The sequence below is a fragment of the Nyctereutes procyonoides genome, unplaced genomic scaffold, assembly GCF_905146905.1.
Source record: "Nyctereutes procyonoides isolate TBG_1078 unplaced genomic scaffold, NYPRO_anot_genome, whole genome shotgun sequence".
In the NCBI taxonomy this organism is placed as follows: Eukaryota; Metazoa; Chordata; class Mammalia; order Carnivora; family Canidae; genus Nyctereutes; species Nyctereutes procyonoides.
The window spans coordinates 30,620,696-30,634,435 of record NW_026575122.1 but is presented as its reverse complement, the minus strand read 5'-3'; the positions used below and the strand labels follow the sequence as shown (position 1 = coordinate 30,634,435).

The following is a 13,740-nucleotide window of genomic DNA, read 5'->3' as shown; positions in this document are numbered from 1 at the left end:
CACATACCTATTGAGGTAGCATGGCATAGACTTTGTTATCCATCAAAGAACCTGGGTTCAAATCCTGGCTTTACAACTTAATACCTCTGTGATCTCAGGCAAGTTACTTAATTTCCCTATGCCTCAGTTTCCTCTTCTGTAACCTCATAGCTTTGTTGGGAAAATTAAATTACTATAGCAATTAACAGTGTAAAGCAATTAGATTAGTACCTGACATAGAGTAAGCTATAGTTGAGTTTGCCATTTCTATTATTATTACTGCAAAGGGTGGGATTGATTTGGAATACTTAATCAATGAGTGTTATATACCCAAACATACCTGACCAGTTAGTTTCCTGGTAGCCAGGCCCTTTTTCCTCCAGACAGGAATTAGGAAGTTTCTTATCTGGAAAAAAAAATGAATGGATCCAGAAAAAAGACCTCCACAGAATGGCATTTGGAAGTTTCCCAGCATTTGAGACAACTCCCTGCCAATCACCCTACCTAAAACAACTACCATCAGGCAGTAAGCCTCACCCAGGTCAGAAGCATTCCCCACTCTCTATTTTAATAATAGAGAGACCTTTAAAAATAGAGAGATGCCAGGAAAAACAAAGGGATAATGGCATCTCGGAATAAATAAAAGATAGGAAACTGAGGAGGACTCTAATCTTCTGAAAGATTAAGGAAGATAATTGCATCCATAAAAGAGCATCAAAATGCTATGAAAAAAAAAAAGAACAGAGAACAAGAAAGGGTTCTTGTAAAATTAAAAATAGAATTGCTAAAATTGAAAATTCAATAGAATAGTTAGAAAATAAAGAAAAATCTTCATATATATATATATATATATATATATATATATATATATGTCAATCCTTCTCCCCCTACTCCAATAGCTGAAGCATAGAGTCTGTCTCCTCTAACCTCATTTCCCTGATATTTTTCAAATATCTTCTATTACATTACATTGGAATTCCCTTAACCAGCAAAGACATCTATAATCTTAAATCCCACAGCACACGAGGCTTGTAAATATCCAAAGAGTGAAGGAAAGAATGAATGATTGATTGACGGCAGCAGTGAAGCCTCAGTGTCATTATGTTCGCCAGCCTCCTCTGCTCAGTTTATGCTGCCTCCTCTGGAATATTCTCTCTCCGCTCTGCATGGAAGAGAATTCTGGCAAAGTTTCATGAGCACATGAACATTAGACTTAAAATTATACAGACTGGGTTTTCCAGGTTCTGGTATGAAGTTTTTCCAGTGAGGCAAGAGTCATGTCTGTCAGAACACCTGTTGGCTTGCAATCTTGTTGTCACCATCAGCCAAAATGGTGACATCAATTTTTTTTTTAATGGTTTTTGTCAACGTTGGTCTGAGAACATACCAGGTGAAATGATAATGACTACTATTAAATTAATGATGATAATTAAACATCCATACAACAAAATGTAAAATAAAAGGTAAAGATGGTTAGTAAAAAGAAAGGACAAAATACATAAAAGATCAATCCAGGTCAAATATCTGATAGGGATCCCAGAAAGAAAAAGCAGAGAGCATAAAATTATTTTAAAAAATGAACTCAAGAAATTTTCCTAGAGCTCAAAGAACATAAACTTTCAGATCGAGAGAAATTAGCACAAAGGAAAAAAGCTAGACCAAAACACAGCATCATGAAACTCCAGAACACCAGACATAAAAAGAAGAAATGTAATCTTTACCTCATACCATACACCAAAATTGATGACAAGTAGATTATAGATTTAAACATGTAAGTCAAAACTTGAAATCTTTTAGAAAATTAGATAGCATAATATCTTTATGCCCTTATGATAAAGAAGTATTTTTTAAATAAGTCAGTATGTATATAACTTAAAAGAAAAAAAGTGACACACTTGACTACATTAAATATAAAACTTCTATTTCATCAGGGGAGAACGTATCAAAGACTGCCTAGATGTTCACTTATCCTTTTTTCTTTTCCCTTTGTACACATAGTCAGACTGCATTTCTTAGCCTCACCTGCAACAAGATGTAGCATCACTAGATCTCCATCACTTTAAGGACATCGGCTTACAATATTTTCAGCATTTCTGAGGGTTCAAGATATATATTTATGAAGCCCTGGCTTGAACTCAGCATGACGACAGGTATAGCAGGGAGGTAGTACTGCTTTGTGGTTAAGGACCCAATTCTAGAGCCTCTCAGCTTTGCCAGCTACTAGCTGTGAACCTTGGGCAAGTTACTTCACTTTTCTGTGGCTCATTTCCTTAATTTATAAAACATGGGGCATAACAAGGAGAGAACCTATCACATGTAGGCATTGTAAAGTTTCAATAATATATAGTAAGTGTTCAAATATCTTCTATTACATTTTTTTGAGAGACGGAGAGAGAGAGAATGGGTATGAGTGGGGGAGGGGCAGAGGGAGAGAGAGAATCTTAAGCAGGCTCCAGGCTTAGCATGAAGCCTAACATGGAACTTGATCTCACAACCCTGAGACCATGACCTGAGCCAAAATCAAGAGTTGGATGCATAACTTGACTGAGCCACTCAGGTGCTGCTCTTCTGTTACATTTTTTAAAAGGATTTAATTCACTATGTGAATGTCAAAACAGCAGGGAAAATATTATCTGAAGCACTAAGATGACTTTTTCTCTGTCTAGTGAGATACCAGACACATACTGGGTCCTCAACAAATTTTTTTGAATGAACAATTAAATGCATATGAGAGTAAGTAATAGTAACAAATGGACTTAAACAGGATGGGCATGAGTCCCTCAGCACTATTCAGCAATATTTTCTGGGTTTCTCAATCCCAGCTCATATTTATAATCACTGGGGAGCTTTCTTAAAACATCAATGACTGAACCCCATCAACAAGATCAACTGAATCAGAAATTCTGGGATAGGAAGCAAGCATTGGTTTTGTTTTTTGTTTTGTTTTGTTTTAATATGGGTGATTCTGTTGTGCACCAGGTTGAGAATGACGGCTTTAACTAATTCTGAGTTGACTCCTTTCGTATTCCCCAAGGTAATGATTCCAAAACTCCCTTATTTCCTCAGGCCCCCAACTCTACCCCTGATCCTCTTATTCTTGGCAGATGGTTATTTTTCGTCTTCTTTCCTGTATCTCATCTTTTACTCTATTCTTCCTTGCTTTTCCTATTTCAGGAGAATATGTGTATCCTCAGACTCATTCACTGCCTCCATTTTGCAGTTATCATACTGTGATATGGAGTAGACCATGCATCTGTCCACTCTCCAACTAGACAGTGACCTCCCCAGAAGCAGGGTTCATTCATCTTTGTACTCTCACTATGAAGAAAGGTGGTAGCATACTCCCTCAGGGGTCAGGGAAGAAAAGCCAATGCCCATCATGGAGGTAGGCACTTCATAAATGTCACTGAATGGAGACCTGGGGCCTTTCCCTAGGCCTTGAAGGATAAGTAGGAATCAAAAAAGAAGAGTGGAAGTTTTATAACAGGCATAGAAAATAAAAACTAGGATATGGAATTCAGAACAGCAGCATTTAATTCTTCCTAGAACTTTCTAGAAACTATTGTCATGGAACACTAATCACACATACAAATAACTACTACTTCACACCAAAATTCCTCTGGTTGCAAATAAAATATGACTTTTGAAAGTACCCTGTCAAGAATAAAAGACAACATAAATGCAAGGATCCTGTTAAAAGAAAAAGAACACACAAGAAAGAGAAATCAGCAAAAAGCATCATTTTGTTTCAACAAGGAGATACAAGGCAACTTCTTCTCCTGTTCTTCAGCATCTACATCTATAACATGGGGACAAGGCAGCCCCAATGGCTCAGCGGTTTAGCGTCGCCTACAGCCCAGGGCATGATCCTGGAGAACCGGGATCAAGTCCCACGTCAGGCTCCCTACATGGAGCCTGCTTCTTCCTCTGCCTGTGTCTCTGCCTCTCTCTCTCTCTTTCTCCTCTCTGTGTATTGCCATGAATAAATAAATAAAAATCTTTAAAAAAATAAAAATAAATAAAATGGGGACAATAAAGAATACTTCCCTTCATAGAACTGATGAGGTATATAAATGAGTCAATTAATATGAATAAGAGGGCAAACCCGGCTGGCTCAGCAGTTTAGAGCCACCTTCAGCCCGGGGTGTGATCCTGGAGACCCAGGATCCAGTCCCACATCCGGCTCCCTGCATGGAGCCTGCTTCTTCCTCTCATGAATAAGTAAGTAAAATCTTTAAAAAATAATAAATAAATAAATAAATAAATAAATAAATAAATAAATAAACAAACAAATATGAAGAAGATAAAAATAGCATCTGGTATATAGTAAGCACAATAAATTGTTAGTTTTAGGTAATATTACAAATAAAATCCCATTATAATTTGCTAAAGATCATTACAACTATTCACTCCTGCTAAATAGCACTGTAATTAATCTGTCAAAGAGGCTTGGAAACTCAAAGACCCTTGGAAAATCAAATCACCCTTCTGGTCCTGTTGCCAAAGAAACTAAGCTCTCGGCTCCTTTAACTTTTCCTCATAGCTATTATTTTCCCAACTTTTACTCATTGTCCCTTCCTCCACAGTCCTCAACCTCAGAGGGACAAGAGAGGCTGCCTTGTATGGACCTGTTATCCCATATGTCCCATGTAATCTCCTGGTCCTTTTGGCACCCTGGTTAATATCGCCAGAGGTTTGTCTAATTCTGTTCATCTTCTTACAGGACAAAGCGCCATGATCACTTTTATCTTTGTCTTTTATGTTATCAATAGTCATTCTTTTTTTTAAATTATTGAGATGTAAAAGCTTACCCTTTTTACTGTACTGTCTTATGAGGTTTTACAAATATGTACAACTGTGTAACCACCACCATGAAGACATACAGCATTTCAATTATCTCAGAAAGTTCCCTTATGTCCCTTTGTTGTCTCCATTTTCTGTTTTCTGCCCCTATAGATTTGCTTTTTCTGGAAAGTCATATAAATAAAATCAGATGGTATAATTTTACCTGTCTGAATCTTGATTCTCTTACTCAGCATGATGCATTTGAGATTCATCCATATTGCTGGCATGCATCAGAAGTGAGTTCCTTTATTGTTCAGTGGTTCCATTGTTTGGATGGGCTATAGTTTGTTTATCCATCCACCAGTTGAAGGACCTTGGGGTTCTTTCCAGTTTTCAGTGCTTATGAATAAAACTGCTATATACATTTGTATGTAGGTTTTTGTATGAACATAAGTTTTCAATGTACTTGGGTAAACATCTAAAAGTAGGATTACTGGGTCATATGATAAGTGCATTTCAACTTTATAGGAAACTGCCAAACTGTTTTCATTTTGCATTCCCATCAACAACAGATGAGAGTTCCAGTTGCTCTGTACCCTCATCAGCATGTGGTTATTGTCATATTTTATTTAATTTTACTTTATTTTTAACTATCTTTTGTATGTATAGCATCTCATTGTGGTTTTAATTTGCATTTCTCCAATTATGTAAAGCATCTTTTCATGTGCTTATTGGGCATTTGTACATTCTTAAAGTTTCTTTCCAAGCCATTTGTCCATTTTTTTTAAATTGTGGGTTTTTTTCCTTATTTTGAGTTTTGAGAGTTCTTTATATATTCTAGATACAACTCCTAAATCATATGAATTTCCTGCTTACTTTTTTATCCTCTCAGGGGATTACATCTGATATTTCTGAGATGAGAATTGAGTAGCCCATAGCTGCTAGTCACAAGGGAGGCAGATGTTTATGGAAGAAGACAGGGAAGGCCTTGATTGTATCATAACCTGGAGATTTTTCACTCTGTTCATTCTATTCCATACAAGCTAGAACAATACTGAGGGCCTATGGTAAGGGGGAAGAAAGACACAAAATAACACAAATGTTTTCTAAAAATGGGCCAAAACCAGTAAGGAAAGAGTTACTTTGGTACCTATTTCACTTAGAGATTGAACCAGGAGGTACCATTTTCATTCTTCCCTTTCTCTTATTTTTTTTTATAATAAATTTATTTTTTATTGGTGTTCAATTTGCCAAAATACAGAACAACCAGGCTCCTGCAGATGGAGAGCTCTGTAGTTACTGCGGGACCTGAATCCAGGGCTCCAGAGCTGGCCACCGCCACTGTGGTTGTTCCTCCTGGGGCCTCACAGGGTAAACAACTCCCACTGAGCCCTGCACCAGGCAGGGGGCTGCTCTGCCCCAAGTGCTAACACCTGAAAATCAGCACAACAGGCCCCTCCCCCAGAAGACCAACTAGACAGACAAGTTCCAGGGGAAGTCAAGGGACTTAAAGTATACAGAATCAGAAGATAACTCCCCCGTGTTTTGTTTTGTTTTGTTTTTGTTTTTGTTTTTTGTTTTGTTTTGCTTCTTGATTTCTGTTTGCTTCCCCCACCCTTTTTTCCCCTTTCTTTTTCTTTCTTTTTCTTCTCTTTTTTTCTCTTCCTTTTTTCTTTTTTCTTTTTCTCTTTTCTTTCCTTCTTTTTTTCCTCTCTTTTTCTCCTTTTCCCAATACAACTTGTTTTTGGCCACTCTGCACTGAGCAAAATGACTTGAAGGAAAACCTCACCTCAAAAGAAAGAATCAGAAACAATCCTCTCTCCCACAGAGTTACAAAATCTGGATTACAATTCAATGTCAGAAAACCAATTCAGAAGCACTATTATAAAGCTACTGGTGGCTCTAGAAAAAAAGCGTAAAGGACTCAAGAGACTTCATGACTGCAGAATTTAGATCCAATCAGGCAGAAATTAAAAATCAATTGAATGAGATGCAATCCAAACTAGAAGTCCTAATGATGAGGGTTAATGAGGTGGAAGAACAAGAGAGTGACATAGAAGACAAGTTGATGGCAAAGAGGGAAACTGAGGAAAAAAGAGACAAACAATTAAAAGACCATGAAGATAGATTAAGGGAAATAAATGACAGCCTGAGGAAGAAAAACCTACGTTTAATTGGGGTTCCTGAGGGCGCCGAAAGGGCCAGAGGGCCAGAATATGTATTTGAACAAATCATGGCTGAAAACTTTCCTAATCTGGGAAGGGAAACAGGCATTCAGATCCAGGAGATAGAGAGATCCCCCCCTAAAATCAATAAAAACCATTCAACACCTCAACATTTAATAGTTAAGCTTCCCTTTCTCTTAAAGCAAGGACTCCCCCAACCTACTTTCCTTCTCCCCAGCTCCAATAGGACCCATCTGACTAGCTTAGCACTTGAGCCAAAATCAAAGGTGAAAAAGAGGTTGGTCCTGTGAGAAGGAGACCATGGAAGAAGGAGAAGAGGAGTTCCTTGCTGCCCTTCAGGGAGATTCAGTATGTACTGAGCAATGATTTTCCCCCTTGCAACATCATTTAGACTCCTAGTGTACATTTGATTAATAGTAAGATTTTTAGGTGGGAAAGGCTCAGAGGTGGTAATCTCTTTGGGATTGCTGGTGGATCAGGATGGGGATGAAACTCTGTTTTCAAAGCTCTTCACAAAGGATTATAATTATCAATTATCCATATCAAGCAAGAGAGCAAAGGTGAAACTTTCCTCGAATACACTGTAACATCCCACCCTCTAGCTATTACGGAAGAGTTAGGAAGACAATGAGCCCAACTCCATATTTGTGTTTCCATTAATTCATCTTACACAGAGGAGAGGAAGACAAATGATGATAGATAGATAGATAGATAGATAGATAGATAGATAGATAGATAGATAATCACAGGCTTTTAACTCTTAAATAATTCTAGAATTTCTGATTCTGTATTATTTATTTGACCTGAGATATGTTGTGGTTTTGAAGCACACATAGCCTCTAAGGAAAAAAAAATACAAACTTCAAATTGCCTGACCTTTCTATGATAAACATAAGTAGTCAATCTGTTTTCATTTCCTTTCTCTTATGTCAAAATAGACAATTAAATCCTAAACACAGAAGTGTAAATTCCTGTTGGCACAAATGATACCAAATGTGCTCCAGTAAGTCACTAAATGTCTCGACCCCTACAGCTCTTCTGTTGATCTCTATACTTTGGATTGAGTATTTCCTTAATTATTTCTATTTACGTAGGTCTGTTCCACATCATGGCATCCTGTGTAAGATGAGTGGTTCTGAAAACACATCACCATGGATCATCAGTTATAATGAGAAGTAGATTAACCTAGGGGCGTGCCATCGGATAATCTGCCAAAGGCACAGTTGACAAAGTCCTCATCACTCAGTAGTGATATAAATACCATCCTCCTTGGTGGATCATTTGCAATGCGTCTCTCAGAGCTAAATCAGCACTCTAATTGCAACATCAGTTATGGGGCCCTGCTTAGTGATGAGAGGGGCAAAGATATGAGGATGTTCTCAGCCGGAGCTATTTATACATGCCACGTAGTCTCTAATTATCTAGTAGGGAGGGGATGGGAAGAGGCAGAAAGTTGACTTGACTAAAAATTGAATCTACCCAGCCCCACCCCCATATACCATTCTGACACGGAAAAATTCTAGGTTCTTCCTTTCTAAAAAAAAGGGGGTATGAAATTCAAATCCTATGAGGATGTATGCAGTCTACCCAGTTGTCAACTGGTATTTCATTGCTAATATTCCTTTTAATGCATAAGTTCAAGATTCCAAAGGATTATAGAAAAGAAAATTCAAATTTTATAAGGCCCAAATCAAATGAGCAGTCTTTGCAGAATATTCCTTTTATCTTTAAAGGTGAAAGTTGTAGAGTAGAAAATGTATTTGGTTATTTAAGAATTTTGGTCAATAAAAAAAAAATCCAGACTTCAACATGAAAACTTCCTGGGGGATCCCTGGGTGGCGCAGCAGTTTGGCGCCTGCCTTTGGCCCAGGGCGCGATCCTGAAGACCCGGGATCGAATCCCACGTCGGGCTCCCGGTGCATGGAGCCTGCTTCTCCCTCTGCCCGTGTCTCTGCCTCTCTCTCTCTCTCTCTCTCTCTCTCTCTCTCTCTCTGTGGGACTATCATAAATAAATTAAAAAAATTAAAAAAAAAAAAGAAAACTTCCTGGAACATAACAATCATTAATTACATATCCATAAATTGATATATTAAATGCCAAAAACTCATTAGTAGAGGAAAAAATACAGCACAGGAAAAATATCAAATATAAGGCACATTTGGGAAGATATCACTATAATAATGACCATTTATTTAGCTCTTCTCTGTGTCAGAGACTGCTAAGAACCTTGCCTATATTATCTCAATAAATTCTTCCTACAACTCAATAACAAATATTATTATTCACACATGTTACTGATAAGGAAACTATGGGTCAGAAGGTTAATTGGTGCAAGTCACAAACCATTTAAGTGGAAGTATCAAAATTCAAATTCCTATCTCACTCCAGTCTTTACACTAAAACACAACTCTTTATTCTACCTATTTGGATCAACCCAGCAGCCTATCCTGCTTTCCTATAATGTTACCTGACCTATTTAAGACTTTCAAGGCAACTACTCTCCCTTGTAGCTCTTCTTTATGCATATTTAAGCTGCAAATATTTTAACTTTCTACTTGTATCTCAACTCAAACCCAATAATGAGATCATCTTTGGTCCAGCTCCTCTCTGCCAGGGCAAAGATTTTGCAGCAGGCCCCCCTCATAACATAGTGATGGCCCATAGTCAAGTACCTGGTCTTACTCCAATTAGCTGGAGCCTGGGAGGGCAGGAACAGCAGAAGAGGGAAGCCCCACCCTGTTCCCAGGGACTATGGGCCCATTCCCTCAGCAGAAGCTGCAGAAACTTGGACTGATTTGGATGATACAAATATGATGAAAGGATTCAGAACATATCATTGTGAAGAGTTTTCTTTTCTGAACTCTCCCCCTCTGCATAAAAGCGAAACATCCCAAAAGAATTAAAACTGTGCTAAGTGCCCTCCTATAGCTGGAGATCAGCACCAGGATAAGAAATCACCTAAACAGACATTGTTGATAACCTGTCATATCAATCTGTTCTTCCAAGGGCCCATTTATCTTCTCTAAAAGTCATTTCTTTCCCTTTTCCTCATTTTCTGCCCTATGATGATGGATATAAGCCCCAAATTCTAACCATCTCCTTGGGTCACATTTTTCTGTGAATTCCCATGTACATAGATGAATAAAAAAAAATCTTTTTTTCTCTTACTAATCCATCTTTTGTCAATTTAATTCATAGACTCCAAACCCTGGTCCAAGGAGAGCAGAGGAAAAGTTTTTCCACACCAATGCAATAGTTTGAAACCATCAAAAACTACTGTAAAAGAATACTTAATGTCATAGAAAAAAATCCAGTACCTTCTAAGTGAAAAAATAAGGTTAACAAACTCAAATGTAGAGTCGGATTTTTTTTTTAATAAATACATACATTTGTATACATGCATTGAAAGTCTAAAAAAAATGCTCACTAAATTGTTAACACAATTATCTTGAGGGAAAAGAGCAATTTTAACTATTTTATTTAATACTCTTTGAACCTATAATAATCAATTTGTATTACTTTTAATATTGAAAAATATGTAAATACTTTCTTTTTGAAGAAATACTAATCTATGCATACCACTTACAGAAGCTATATTATTTTTAAGATTCATCCATAAAAATCAAGATGAACTTAAAAATTAACCTATGAAAAAATATTCATTACTATATTAGCAAAATAAAATTTCAAAGAAAAGTCCAATAATACATTGAACAAATCAAGTGATATCTATAAAACTGATATATTTTTAAAGATTTTATTTCTTTATTTGACAGAGAGAGAGCAAGAGAGCACAAGCAGGGGGAGCTGCAGAGGGAGAGGGAGAAGCAGGTTCCCGCTGAGCAGTGAGCCCAACATGGGGCTCAATCCCAGGACCCTGGGATCATGACCTAAGTTGAAGGCATATGCCTAGCTAACTGAGCCACCCAGGTGCCCCTAAAACTGATATTTTCAATTATAAACATTATTTCATGAAAAAAGATATGGCACAAAAACATCTGTACAATATACTAATTGGGAAAAATAAGTCACAAAACAATAAATTATAACATGACTTGTTTGATAATTAAAATGTACACAAAATACATTTATGTCCAGAAAATAATCTGAAAGAATTTAACAAAAAGTCAGTGGGATTATAGATGGTTTCTGTTTCTATGGTTTTGTTGTTGTTGTTGTTGTTTAAGATTTATTTATTTATTCTAGAAAGAGAGCACAAGCGGGAGGGGCAGAGGGAAAGGGAGAGAAATTCTCATGCAGACTCCCCATTGAGCGCAGAGCCAATCAGGGGCTATACCTCATGACCCTGAGATCATGGCCTGAGCCAAAACCAAGAGTTGGACACTTAACCAACTGTGCCACCCATTTCTACTTTTTTATATGTCTATTTTTTATTATTATCTTACAATGAACCTGTATTGCATATGTAACTTTTAGAAAAAGAAGTTAGGGTTTTGGGTTTTATTTGGAGTTCCTATTTTGTTTAATGTAAATATTGATGGCATTGACTGGAATTTAGGACTTTTCTTCATTCCTTGCAATCTCACTAGGCTGCTTAGAGCATATGGAAAAAAGCATCAGTTTTTGAGGTTTTATAGTCATGATGCTTGACAAAACAAACTAGATTAATAAGTATACATCTTAACACAGACAGCAGAGGCAATTCCTTGATCACCATATAAAGTTTTCTTAATGAATGTTATTGATTCATTATTCAGTGGCAGGTTGTCCCCAGAGGTTAGTTCTATTCTGATGCTACCACTGGAGTCTTGTTCTCCTCAGAACCACAATAACAAAATTTCTTTGAGAATTCTTATTTGCAAACTTGCCAGCATACTGGAAAGTGATGGAAATGCAGATAAACATTCTAATGCAGTTCATTATTTCATAGTAGCTGTAATCTAAAAATCATCCTAATAAAAATCATTGTCTTCCTCAAAATATTAAAAATAGACTTACTGCATAATCCAGCAATGCCACTTCTGAGTATGTACTCAAAAGAATTGAAAGCAGGGACTTGGATAGATGTTTGTACATCCGTATCCATAGTAGCATTTTTCACAATAGCCAAAAGGTAGAAGCAACTCAAGTGTCCACCCACGGATGGGATAAATGTATATGCATGTATGTATGATGAAAAATGTATTTCATACTGTAGGTCATGGACAAAAATGCTTGCAATCATCTGTTTTAAATCATATGTCCAGATATGGGAATTTGATTTAAAAAAGAATTATAAATAAGTTAACTAATTTTTATTAATGTATCTCTAATAGTAATCAGCAAAACATGGTGGCATGCAAGCCCTTAGAGTTCCTACTTTACTACTGAACTAAAGTATACTTGAAATCTAAATAGTAAAGGATAAAAAAAAATGGTAAAGGATATGCTTAGTCAATAAATAGTAGATGTCTTAAATATTTTATTTTACATAAGTAAACAAAGAGTTTCATTACCCCTCTAGCACTTTAAATTTTTATCCTTGGTTGTTGATATGCCTATGAAAATCTTATCTTTTCTATTTCTTGACCCTTGACAAAGGTCAAGAAGAGACCCAGTAGGGACAACATTGGAGGTCAGCCTTGGCTAAAGTGGACAGCCAATTGACATCAAGTGGAACAATGAATAATCATGTTAATAGATCTGATTTTCCAAGAGAAGCCAGGAATTTCTATTTTTATGTGAAATCTCATGTTTTTAAATGTTGGCAACCAATTCAAAATAATTTTAAGTACGTTAGGACACATAAAATGTGTCTGCAAGCAGTCCAGTTTATAAGTACTTGTTTCAGAAGTCCACTAGACAGGACTTAACAATTACGCTTCAGAGCCTCCCTAACTTCACCCCATTCTCACCTCCACCCCTCCATTACCCTGGAACTAATAAGTCTTTGATCTGATTTATTAGAGCAATTTTTATGTATCTTTATAGGGCTCATTACATTCTGTAAAAGTTTTGTTGTTCTTGTTTTTACATATCCATCTGCCTTTCTATAAAGATAACTATAATTTAATGTTGAACCCTGAGCTTGATGTTCAGTTAGAATTTGAGGAAATCAACTTGAGCCCCAACCCTGACAAACACTGAATTCCTTGACCTCTTGGGCTCAGTTTTCATATCTAAAATGCAAGTTAATAATAATCATGGATAAAATGGAGCTGCATTACTATATACTATATATAGCAATGGAGATACTATTGATACAGTGAGATATTGGCAGTCCAACCTTCCTTGAAGCCCTCAGGAAGAACCTTGGAGCACAGATGAAGTTTTTAAAAGTAAGTATGATAATAGGTGGAATATTGAGTGCTTACATGTGCCAGGCACTTCCTAGATGCTTTATGAGGTCCTCAAATCTTCGTAACAATTCCATAAGTTGCTTGTCATTATTTACATTTTAGTGGTAAAGAAAATAAGGCTTAGAGTGATTGAACAGCACTTCTACTAAGTGGAAGAGCTAGAACTGAGATGTTCTACTTCAAAGCCACTATCTTGAGGATGCTCCTAACTTGCAACAGTGTAAAGTATAAGAATGGGGTCTTTCCTTTAATCTCTTTGGTTCCTAAGGCAATAAGATAGACTTACATTCTCATGTCCTTTATATTCTTTTTATAGAGATGGATGTTTGCATTTGTTTATGAAAAAAAGAATCCGTAGACTGGATGGATGCTTGACCAAGAGGACAGGGAAAGGGGTTGGCCAGAAAATTATTTTAAACAGATTTCTCTATGGAGACAGAGTTTGAAAAATGTTTTCACCAAAGGGAAGGAGAGAGCCAAGCAGAGTGGAA

At 36.7% G+C, this 13,740-nt stretch overlaps 1 long non-coding RNA gene across 1 annotated transcript in view; it reads right to left on the bottom strand.

Moving 5' to 3' along the window:
* Positions 1–327: 327 nt before the first annotated feature.
* LOC129517027 (uncharacterized) overlaps positions 328–13,740 on the bottom strand; it is a 134,470-nt gene continuing 121,057 nt past the window's right edge. The window contains exon 3 of the long non-coding RNA XR_008665923.1: positions 328–385. This is a non-coding gene — a long non-coding RNA (uncharacterized LOC129517027). The remainder of the gene's footprint in view (positions 386–13,740) is intronic.